The sequence below is a fragment of the Canis lupus genome, chromosome 10 (genome assembly GCF_003254725.2).
Source record: "Canis lupus dingo isolate Sandy chromosome 10, ASM325472v2, whole genome shotgun sequence".
In the NCBI taxonomy this organism is placed as follows: Eukaryota; Metazoa; Chordata; class Mammalia; order Carnivora; family Canidae; genus Canis; species Canis lupus.
The window spans coordinates 64,887,693-64,899,471 of record NC_064252.1 but is presented as its reverse complement, the minus strand read 5'-3'; positions in this window follow the sequence as shown (position 1 = coordinate 64,899,471).

Below are 11,779 nucleotides of genomic sequence, written 5' to 3'. Positions count from 1 at the left end.
ATGCTATTTGGTGTTTTTATTAAACCTATCAGATTGGCAAAAAGATGCGTGTGAAAACACATGGCTGCCTTCAAGGACACACACATCCCACACGGTGCTGGGGGCATGTCAGCTAGTGTAGCCCCTTGAAGGCAACTGAGCAATATGTATCAAAATAAGTGCATGCGTCTTCTGACAAAGCAATCTTCTGACCAAGCATCTTAGAGCTTGCCCTACAGGTAGATAGACTTGATATGCACATGGAGTAACATTACGCTGACGATGCGAAATTGCAGCAAAAGGTTAGAAATGATTTAGATGCTCGTTAACAGAGAACTGGATATAGATACACGAGGGGTCGACAAGTGGGCCCAAGTGGCCCTTTGCCCACTTCTGTAGGGCCTGCAGCCAAGAATGGTTTTAACATTTTTAAATGGCTCAAAAAATCAGAAGAAGGATCCCTGGGTGGCGCAGCGGTTTAGCGCCTGCCTTTGGCCCAGGGCGTGATCCTGGAGACCCGGGATCGAATCCCACATCGGGCTCCCGGTGCATGGAGCCTGCTTCTCCCTCTGCCTGTGTCTCTGCCTCTCTCTCTCTCTCTCTGTGACTATCATAAATAAATAAATAAAAATTTAAAAAAATCAGAAGAAGAATTTTTTTGTGTGTGTGTGTGTGTGTGTGACACATAAACTTCACATAAAATTCGAGTATCAGTGTTCATGAGTAAAGTTTTATTGGCGCGGAGCCGTGCCCCTTTGTGTGACCGCAATCTACGGCTCCTTTTGCTGTACCACAGAGAGCTGAGTGGCAGCCACAGAGACTGGATGGTCCACAAAATGCAAAATGTCACTGTGCGGGGTCCCCATGCCATTGAATACTACGGAGATACAAAACCAATGGAGAAGCTCTTCATGTATTTGCTATGGAAAGGTTCCTGGGATATTATCAGTGGATTTTTAAAAAGCAGGTGGAGAAAGTGCAAATTGCCTGTTATCATTTGGGTAAAAAAGGGGAGGACATAGTTGTATTTTATTGATAATGCATAAAAATTGTCTGGATGAAAATATATGACATGACTCAACCTTGGTTATCCTTGGGGGAGTATGTGTGTGTGTGTATGTGTGTGTCGACGTGTTATATACTCCAAAAAGTAAATTAAAAATTATTTTTAAGATTACACTCTGCTGAAATACACCCTGCAAGTGTGTATTTGGGCCTGGCTGGAGCAGAGCTCATGAGCAGCATCTGGAGGGTGATGAGGCTGGAGATGTCTGTAAAACCTGATCGAGTTTGTATTTTTGCAAATCCTGAGGACAAGGAGGAGCAACAGGATGTTTGTGCTCTTAAAAAAAAGAAAAATGCACTTCTGGAAACCAGAAAAGGGTGGGTGGGTAGAGAGAGAAAGGGCTGGAGGGTGGGGGTCAGGGCTGCCTCTGGTAGAGGATCTAGAAAGCTGGAACCAGGAGTAGAAGGGAGACTTACTTTTCACTAAACATCCTCTTGTTGGATTTGCGCATGTGTTTTCACCTCCAATGCATTTGTCTCCTATAAAGATATTACCGTTTATTTTAAAAAGCAAGGCCTTTCAGGGAAGGTGTGAGGAGGGCCTGAACTGCGGTGGCGGTTGGGGTGTGGAAGAAAGGGGGAGAGTCAGGAGCCCAGTTGCCAGGACTCCACGGCTCAGTGGAAGTAGGGGTGGTGGGCCAGAGCTTGGCCCCCACCTCTGAGGACCCGGGGGAACAGGACCCTGTGGGGAGGAGGGCTGGAGAGTGGGAGGTTTGCCTGCCTTCAGGTGATTCCTGGGACACAACACCATCATCTAGACACCCTGGGCCTTTGATTCCACTTTGACCCTAGCGAGATATCTCCAGCCTGGACATGACCCAGGCAAAGCCAACAGGAATCCTGTTGGGGTCCCTTCCTCCCACCTCCTCCTCCCAGGCTCCTCCTGCCCCTCCTTCCTCACTGCTACAGGGACCATGACCACACTCTTGCTAGGACTCTTTCTTTTTTTCTTAAATTTTATTTATTCATCATAGACACACAGAGAAAGGCAGAGACATAGGCAGAGGGAGGAGCAGGCTCCGTACAGGGAGCCCCCTGCGGGACTGGATCCCAGGACCCGGATCAGGACCTGAGCTGAAGGCAGATGCTCAACCACTGAGCCACCCAGGTGCCCAAGGACTTTTCTATTTGTATGTTATCCTCGCCCGACGACTCTGCACCATAAACACTATGGGTCCCTGCAACCTCACGGAGCCACACCGGCCGGCTGTATGGTATGTGCACAGGGATGTGCTGATCGGCCGACTAGTGGGGACTCTGCAGAGCCCCGTCTCCCAGCACAGGGAACGCTCTCCCAGGGCCAAGAAGTCAAGGTCCTCCCGAGGTCCTCCGCAGGAGTCAGCTCTCCTTTGCCCACGTAGTATCAGCCACAAGGAAACCCATCAGCCAGAAGCTGTATTTGAGCAAGGGTTCTGTTCGGACACAAAAGGAAACATAACAGGGGGGAAATGACAATAAACAACGATGAGGGATCCCTGGGTGGCTCAGCGGTTTAGCACCTGCCTTCGGCTCAGAGTGTGACCCTGGAGTCCTGGGATCAAGTCCCACATCAGGCCCCCTGCATGGGGCCTGCTTCTCCCTCTGCCTGTCTCTGCCTCTCTATTTCTCTCTCTGAATAAATAAATAAAATCTTAAAAAAAAAATGATGATGATCATCGTTTCAAAAAGACAACATCAGTGCCTACAGGTCCAATGAGACCCTGGAGTGTCAGTCCCTTCATCTGCGCACGCAAAATGCAACTCACCTGCCTCTTCAGGTGTAAAGAGAGCTCATAATGCTTAGAAAACTGGAAACCACTTTATAACTGCCGCTTACTGTGATCGTTCATAAGAGCTTTGAGATGGCAGGCCTTAAGGATCCCGGGGTGCTCCCCGTGTAAACATCAGGGTGCATGCACTCTCAGGACAGGGGAATTCAGGTCATGAAGGGCAGCCTCAGCCTCCATCTCCCGACAGAAAACAAACTGGCAGCTCAGCCCCTCAGGGACACTGAGGCTGCCCTTGCTCCCAGGGAGGGCGGGTGTGGACAGATGGCTTGGGTCAGGGTGAAAATCCCCAGCCGGGGAGGGCAGAGGCAGGGAGCCTGGGGGACCTGCCTCTCCTCCACCCCCTCATCTAAAGCGGGACAGGTCTTTTCCTTCCTGCTCCTCCAGGCTGAGCAGAGGTGGGAGAGGGTTACTGACTCCTTTTTTTTTTTTTAAAGATTGTATTTATTTATTCATGAGACACCCAGAGAGAGAGAGAGGGGGGCAGAGACACAGGAGGAGGGAGAAGCAGGCTCCATGCAGGGAGCAGATGAGGCCTGGAGCGCCCAGCACTGCCCGGGAGGGCTGCAGCCTCAGGTCTGCGACCTGCCACCTGCAGGGCCCAGCGAGCAGCAAAGCCAGGTGCGACCTAAACTGCAGGAGCCCCCGCAGGACCTCACCGCGGACACCTAGGTCCCTAAAAGGGCGCGGGGCTCGAAGCGCCCAGATGGCGTGGGGTCCAGCGCCATCTAGCGGCCGCGGCGGGGCCTGGCCTGCCTGCTGCTCTTCTGAGGAGGGTTTTCTGGGGCGGGAGGAGGAGGGGGAACCGGCTGAAAGGAGGAACCAGGTTCCCTGTGCACAGGGCTGTCCTCATGCCCACGATGAGGGGCTGGGGTTTTGGTAAGAGAAGCTGAAAAGCTACGATCCTAATGCATCACACACGGGGGCGTCGAGGGAGGGCATGGGGGAGTCTTTCTCTTGGATGGAAGCTGGGGTGACTCACGAGGAATATTTAGAGTCTCAGTCCCAGAAGATTGGCTGGGGTTTGTCTGCTTGAATATTTTTTGCTCACACTAAGAAGAAAAAAAAAAACCGCAAAAAAAGCCACTGGTGCTATTTTATGACTTTTATGCTTTTCCAACTAGTTTCTCAGAGCCAGCACAGGGGCTATTTACAACAGTCCTTGCAAGCTGTTTCATCAGGGAACCCACTCCTGCTCCTGGTTCGTGCCTGGGAGGACCAAGCAGTCCCCTTTCTTTCTTTCTTTTTTTTTTTTTTTTTAAGATTTTATTTATTTATTCGTGATAGACAGAGAGAGAGAGAGAGAGAGAGGCAGAGACACAGGCAGAGGGAGAAGCAGGCTCCATGCCGGGAGCTCGACGGGGGACTCGATCCCGGGACTACCAGGATCGCACCCTGGGCCAAAGGCAGGCGCTAAACCGCTGCGCCACCCAGGGATCCCCAGTCTCCTTTCCTACTGTCCTATCCCCCCACCCCCCCACCCCCAACTGCCTCCAAACCCCTGCCAGTTGAAGTCACCATTTGCTATTTGTTTTCCACACTTAATTTAAAATTCAGAACAGCCCAGAGAGTGGGTATCGGTGTTCTCGTTTAATACACGAGAAAACAGATTCTTGGGGAGGTTCAGTGGCTTACTTAGAGTATTCCATCTGGGGGCAGCCAGCTATTGCAAAGGAAGCTACACTATCCAGGAGGTTCTGGAGAAGATAAATGCAGCTGGAGCTCAGAGGACACCTCCTCCCCAGGACCAGTCGCTGTGACCCCCAAGCCTTGGCTGGCCTATGGGGTAAACACCCTCCTGCTTCACAGCATCTGTCCTGCTGCCTCCCCCCCCCCCCCAACACAAACACTTCCGCAGCCTACACTCCTCCACACTTGGAAACCGCCCCAGAAGAATAATGAGAGCAAAGAGCAGGGATTTGGCAAACGTTCAGAATGCCAGGAGAATCGTGGATTTGTCTCCGACTCCCTGGGCTTTGGCCTGGTCCAGTGGAAAACTGGGAAGATTCCCCGCGGGCCACTCCCTTCTCTTCCCTCTCGACGCCCTCCATCCACGGTTCTCCACCAAACAGACACACCTCCAGAGCAGAGTCAAGTCAGGCCACCTCCGGATTCCTCTGAAACAAAGCTGTGGCTTAAATACACAGATTTAGAAATAAAGTCTCCGCGGGGGAGCACACTGCAGTGGAATGCAGACCCCCAACCTCCACAAGCCGAGCAATTGTGCAAGCTGCTGGCCACCCTGGGGAGAGGTTTGGGGTAAGGAAGGAGCAGAGGATTAAGAGGCCTGAATAGAAAGCCCTGCTCTGTCGCTCTGTCACCCCCAGCTGAGTGACCTCGGGCAAGTCACTTAACCTCTGTGGGCCTCAGTCTCCCCTCACTTAGAGGATGAAGCCATTCTTTTCTTGCCTTCAGGTAATAGATGAGCAAGTGCTTTGTAAAGCCCTGCAGGGTGGGAGGTGCAGGAAGGAAGAGCAGGCATTAGGATTTAGGTAGGAGAGGGTTTAAATTCACTTTCCCCCTTTCCCTTTTCCTAACTGCCTCCTCCCCGCCCCCAACAAAGACATCTGCCTCCTTCTACAAAGTGGACATTAACTCGCACACCTACACACACTCCCATGGTCCCTGTAGGCTCATCAATTTTTTTTTTTTTTTTTTAAGAACTGATGACCTTGGGAGAAAGCTTTTCCAATAAAGACCCAGAGGTCCCTGGGTCTTTCTTTAGCGGAAGCAGGAAGAGCGGAAGCAGGAAGATCCACAGCAGCATCCGGTATTTGCCAGAGGAAGGTCTCGGAAGGCCGTGTCCTCTGCTGGGAGCTAAAGAAGGTGGACTTGAGTGGCTGACCTGGAGGGGGGTCATCCCCAACAGCCCGGCAGATCCAGTGCATTGGAGGGGAGAGGAATGCGACCCTGATAAGGGGCTGTCACGGAGATGGAGGTTGAGGTTGGCATTTTCTCCCTGGTGGCAAAGCCAGTTTGAAAACCTCTTGATTCCTTCCCAGTCTCCATTTCTAATTTAAGATGTCTCCACCCGGTTTGGCAAACTCTGTGTCTCTCCACCAGGGAGGAAATAGCTTCAAGAGAGAGGCTCGGGAGAACAAAGGCCTCATTAGGATCCATCACGTATTCCTGAGTACACACTCCCAAGAATCTCTATTGATGATCTCGGGTACAAATGAAGTGGTGATTAAGGATATAATACAAATGATCTTCATCTTAGTGACTCCCCTTGTAATTGAAATTTACTAAATTAAGTCTGAGGTTTTTGAAACTAGGTCTTTAAAAAAAAAATCCCCCCCCCCATTATCATTACCCCCCTCTCCTCCCTCCCACCCACCCCTCCATAATGTAATTAGTTTAAAATAAGAGCCGTGGTAGGATGACGGTGCGCTGCCTACGGGAATGTTAAAGGCGCACCTGCTCCCTGAGACGCTGGTCTCCTGCACAGGGTCCCCGCGAGCAAGGGATGGGGGGGGACTTGCAAAGGGTCAAGCTGCCGTGGTCTAAACACAAGGCGAGGAAACCCGACACGGGGCTGGTGCTGGACACGGAGAGGCTCCCCCATTTCTCTCTCCTGATCCTTCCCTCTGCGACCTCAGATCTAGCGGGAGCTGAGGATTGTTCAGAGGAAGAAGTAAACGACTGTTCTCTTGGGGTAGGAGAGACAGGGTGCAGGGGTGGGAGACGGAGGGCTTAGGGGACCTCAGAAACTCACCTCTGTTTTCTCAAAGGTCAGGGAGCCAGACTCAGACTGGAACAGCCCAGAGGACCCCTCCGAGTCCTGGCCCCTGCCAGCACACGCGACCATCACTGGCCTGAACTCCTTTCTCCTGAGCAGGCCCAGCAGAGGGCCAGGCCCCCCAACCTCCACCTGCCTGTAGGAACCCCTGGAGGAGCCAGCTGCCCAGAGGCTGGGACCCAGGAGCTGGCCCCTGCCTCCCCATCCTCATCCCCAGTTTGGTCCCCTGTCCAAACCAAAAAAGGGGGCTGAACATTGTCCTGAGGACATCTGGCCTCCCAGACCAGCACTTTGGCTTGTTTCATTTAATTCCGATGAAGAGACCCATTTGTCTTTGAAATCGCGCTCCAGTTTCGTGGAGCAACAGCAGAACTGGGGTGGGAGAGACCCGGGATCAAGTCCCACATTGGACTCCCTGCATGGAGCCTGCTTCTCCCTCTGCCTGTGTCTATCTGTCTGTCTCTCTGTGTGTCTCTCATGAATAAATAGAGCAAATCTTTAAAAAAAGAAAAAAAAAAGGACTGGGGTGGGAGCTCAGGAGAGAGCCGCCCACAGCCTGCCTCTTTCACCGGCCCCTTCCCCTCCACCGCCCTCCTGGCCCGCAGCTTCTCCAAACTGTGAGGCACACACAGAAACGCCTGGAGCTCGTGGAGCCCTCACATGGGGGAAGTCAAAGGCTGTGAGGTCCATCTGGGAACCCAGGAAGCAGCAGCTCTCAGGCAGGCCGCAGGGATTTAAAAGAAAATGCCTTGCCCCGCTGAAGCCTCCACCCCCTTCGTGTGCCTCCCTCCTTGCCCTCTCGCTGGTGTTTGAAACTTCGGGAAGCGCCTAGCTGAGCAACTTCCGACGGCAAGACGGCAAGGGACAAGCAGCGGAGTTGTTTCTGGAGAGTGTAGTAGGCGTATCTTCCTTTTGTAAATCAGATTAAAAAAAAAAGACAAAAGCCATGTTGTCTGCAGGTGAAGGTGTACTTAGGACACTGCTCTGAACTAACGTGGGTGCGTCTACCGTGGCATCCTGGGGCCGCGTGCGGGCCGGGGAGGGACCTGGCAGGTACTCGGTAAATGTTGGTGGAAGGAAGGAAAGAGGGAGTAAGAGACTCTGGTTCAAAACCTTTCGGTAGCTTCTCGACGGGAAGGAAAAAAACCGCCCTGATTCTAGAATCTGGTGTTTAGGATCCTGCAATCAGATGCCGCGGCTGCCCGGCCCCAGGAGGCTTTCTGCTCCCACTGCCCCCCTGCTGCTCGTGCAAGGCCCCCGGGCTGCTCAGCCCAGGCGGTGGACGGGGCGCCTTTCCAGGAGGCTCCCGCGGTGCCGCCCGTCGGGGCCCACGCTCAGCCCCCCGCGCTCCGTTCCCACCAAAGGGACCCGTTTCGGGCACCCTCGGGGGCGGTCAGGGCCCGCAGAGCCGCCCCACCCGGGCCTCGGCACCTGCCAAGCCCGCCGAGACCGTCCCCCCGCTCAGCGCGCACCTTGCAGGTCCCACTGCCCGCTCCGCATATTTGGGGTCCCACTCACCCTGCAAGACCAGCGGAAGCCCATTCCCTGCCTTTCCAAGCCGGTGGCCGTGGCAGCGTGGGAGCGTGGCTCTGTGGGATCCCGCAGCCCGTCCCGACGCACCTGCGGGGGCCACACAGCGGGCCCGTCCATTCACCCACCTTCACAGAAGACCGAGGGGACCCAGTGCCGCACGGGCCTGGAGCTGGGGGCTGGGGACCACTCAGTGCCTGGGGGCAGCGGCTGTTTTCCAGGGTACATTCGCGGCCCGCTGGCCCCCCTGCTTTCCTTCCCGTCACTCACCTGCACCGAGGGCTGCATGTCCTTCCTCGACCACACAAGGGACAGGTCCCCGGCGCCGAGACCCGTTCCCAGTTCTGGGCGTGTTGTCTCGGGGATTGGGAAGCGCCGTGTGACTCCGGGTGGGGGGGAAGCCACATGACCTCACTCTTGGACAGCGTGACAGGCAGCAGATCAAAGGCCACATCCTGTGGCCACCGTCTCAATGCAGAGCAGACGTACTGGGGGTCCCCTCCGTCCTCAGCGGTGGGCACCCCCACCCCATCCTCCTGCCGTGCGAGCCTCCAGCTTCATGTCCGCAGGTCGGCGTGACTCTAAGCCTTACATTAGGATAACTCAGCTCGGACAGCTTCAGCGACAGAGGGAACTTTCCTCACCCTTGACCCTCGTGGCCCAGGGTCGCTGAGGGAACTGAACACAGAACTCGAGGAACCTGGATTTAGAGACCAGAGCTGGTCCCAAGTAGGCCGGGGCCCTCTCTCCCCGTCGGCGGGACTCTGGGCCCAGGCCTCGCCCTCGTGCTGGGGGCAGGAGACAGGGCACCACAGTCGGGCCAGGCTGGGTTCCGTGGCCTCCAGGGCCATATGGCATGGGAGGGTGACTGTCCCCCAGAGGACACACAGGTGCCAGGCAGACCCAAGCAAAACGTCCACTACAAGCGGCTAGTAGATGTCAAGTCTTTATAATCTGCCAGGCATCGTGCCAGGGCTTTTACAGACGTGACCTCATCTGCCCTGAGCACCATCAGGTCCCATGGGAGACATTCACCTGCACCGTATGTTATCTAACCAGAATTCAAAGAAGAATTTTGCCAATTCTTGTCAATGATAAGAACAGGACACAGATTATCCGTAGGTCCTTTCTGCCGATTCCAGTGCTGGATTTGGGACCCTCAGCAAATAGGATTCGGATGTGAGAATACCTTTTCTTTGGAAATAAACAGATGGCTCAGGAAGAAGGCCTGCGAACCGTTGGGCAGCTCTGCTTGTCTCCACAGGAGTAGCTATGAGGCTAAGACTATAACTGTTGTTTAGCCTCTTAGAATTGTTGCTCCATGTTTCCAGTTGTTAATTCTGGATAATGAGGAACTCTCTCGCAAGGCGCCATCTCTCTGTGTGTCAACACTGAAGGGAGCTAAGGCCCACCCCGGGAAATCACAGGGGCTCCCCTCCTTGTCCCATTCAGCCAAGAATACACATCCTTTGGGACAGCCTTTAAGAGAAACAGCCTTGGGACACCTGGGTGGCTCAGCAATTGAATGCCTGCCTTTGGCCCAGGGTGTGATCCCGGAGTCCCTGGGTCGGCTCCCACGTCGGGCTCCCTGCATGGAGCCTACTTCTCCCTGTGTCTCTGCCTCTCTCTGTGTGTCTCTCATAAATGAATGAATGAATGAATGAATGAATAAATAAATAAATAAATAAATAAAATCTTTAAAAAGAAGAAGAGAGGAGGAGGAAGAGGAGGAGGAGGAGGAGAAGGAGAAGAAAAAGAGGAAACAGCCTTAAAGACTCGCTCACATTCACTAAGAGCTAATGGATCATAACAGACCCGGGTCACCACCTGACTGGTCTCAATGTCCCATGAGGGGGTGGGGCTCAGTGGCTGCCAAGAGTCTCCAGGCCCAAGGGCAGCCTCTCCAGTGTTCCTGCCAGACTGTGCCCTTCATGCAGTCACTGACTTCTGCTCACCGTCACGTCCCGGCTCCCGGCACAGAGGCTGACACAGTGGTGCACAAATGTATTTGGAATAAATGTGTAATGTTCTCAAGGGATGCCTCAGGCAACTATTTTTTTGTTCTATTTATTGGTTTTATTATTTTATTTTATTTTATTTAAATTTAATTTGCCAGCATATAGTATAACACCCAGTGTTTATCCCATCACGTGCCCTCCTCAGCGCCCGTCACCCAGTCACCTCCATCACCTCCCCCCAACCTCCCTTTCCTCAACCCTTTGTTTCCCAGAGTTTAGGAGTCTCTCATGGTTTGTCTTCCTCTCTGATTTTTCCCCACAAAGTCCCCCCCCCCTTCCCTTATGGTCTCTTTCGCTATTTCTTATATTCCCTCAGGTAACTATTGAAATCAGTTGGTGACAATGAGCCAGGCCACTGTGCTGGACACTGTAGTTATAAGCAGCAGGGATCATCCTTTTTTTAGATCCAAAGTAATGACCCCAGTTCATCAGAGACACCTACAGTTTCTCTCCCTGCTCAGCCCTGAAGGCTCTCCTTTTGGTTGTTACTGGTGCAAATGCCAGCTCTTTAGGAGACATTGTCATAATTTCTTCTGTGACGTCCCGTCCTGCGCTGCACTTGTTCATTCTAAAAGTTCTGACTGCAGACTTCAAATCTGGGCCAAAGAATATTCAACTGAAGTCAGGCGCCCGGAGTTCACCAGCGCTACAGGCCTAGTAAGAGCGAGTAGTCACCGAGCACTGGCGGCGTGCCTCGCACTTTTAGGCATGATCTCATCTAATCTCCAAGAAAATCCTATGTAAATGTTGCTATCGTCATTTCACTTATGAGGAAAACAGGGTTCCCAGAGCATATGTGCCTCGTTCAATGCCGCAGAGCCACGTGTGATATTGGCTACTTTAAGGCTCAAACACGTCTGCCTGATTTCAGTTTTGTCTTCCTTCAAATGGTGATAAAGTCACCTTGTGGGGTAAATAAACATTGCTGTGTTGATGCAGAGCAGCAACTGTAGAGCACCACCCACCTTCTAGATGAGCAGTGCTACTGCTCCAATGCAAAGCAGAGTATTAGAGGGAGGCCAGCACGAGATGGATAAACACCCCCACCCCGCACACACACTCTTAGTTACCTTCCCAACTCTCCATTCATTGACAAACTTTGCCAAACACCTAACTTTGGGCTGTTTACACAAAAATGAATAAGAGAGAGAGTCCTTGCCCTGGGGAGGCTCACGGTCTTAGGAGTATTTTCATGACTTACTGAGGCTCGAGGTTGAGTCTACACATTTACCCCAAGAGTCACCATTGCCTGATGGTATCCTTGTTCCTCTGGAGGAAAGGTGAGGGTGAAGCAGGATCCTGATGGTCAGACCTCTAGGACAAGAGATAAGAAGTAGAAAGGAGGCCACGCTAGCTTTGAGAGTCACACCCCAGGGACGAAGGAAACTCTCCATTCCTGCAAATGATGATCAAAGAGTGGTTAATGGGTCCAAATAGTCCTTTGCTTTCCTGGCCGCATAACCTCTGCTAAATTACACAACCTCCTTAAGGAGAAACCCCCTCAGCGCATTTGGAGGGGGCTTTTGGAAGGAAAGCTTCACTTATCCAATTTAGCCAAGATTTAAAAGGACCGAAATACCACAGAATAAAAGCTGAATGATTTTTCCAACAATGAAAACTATTGTTTTTTTTGGGGGGGGGGTAAAGAATATCGGGTATTTTTTGTTATGCTTTTAAATTTA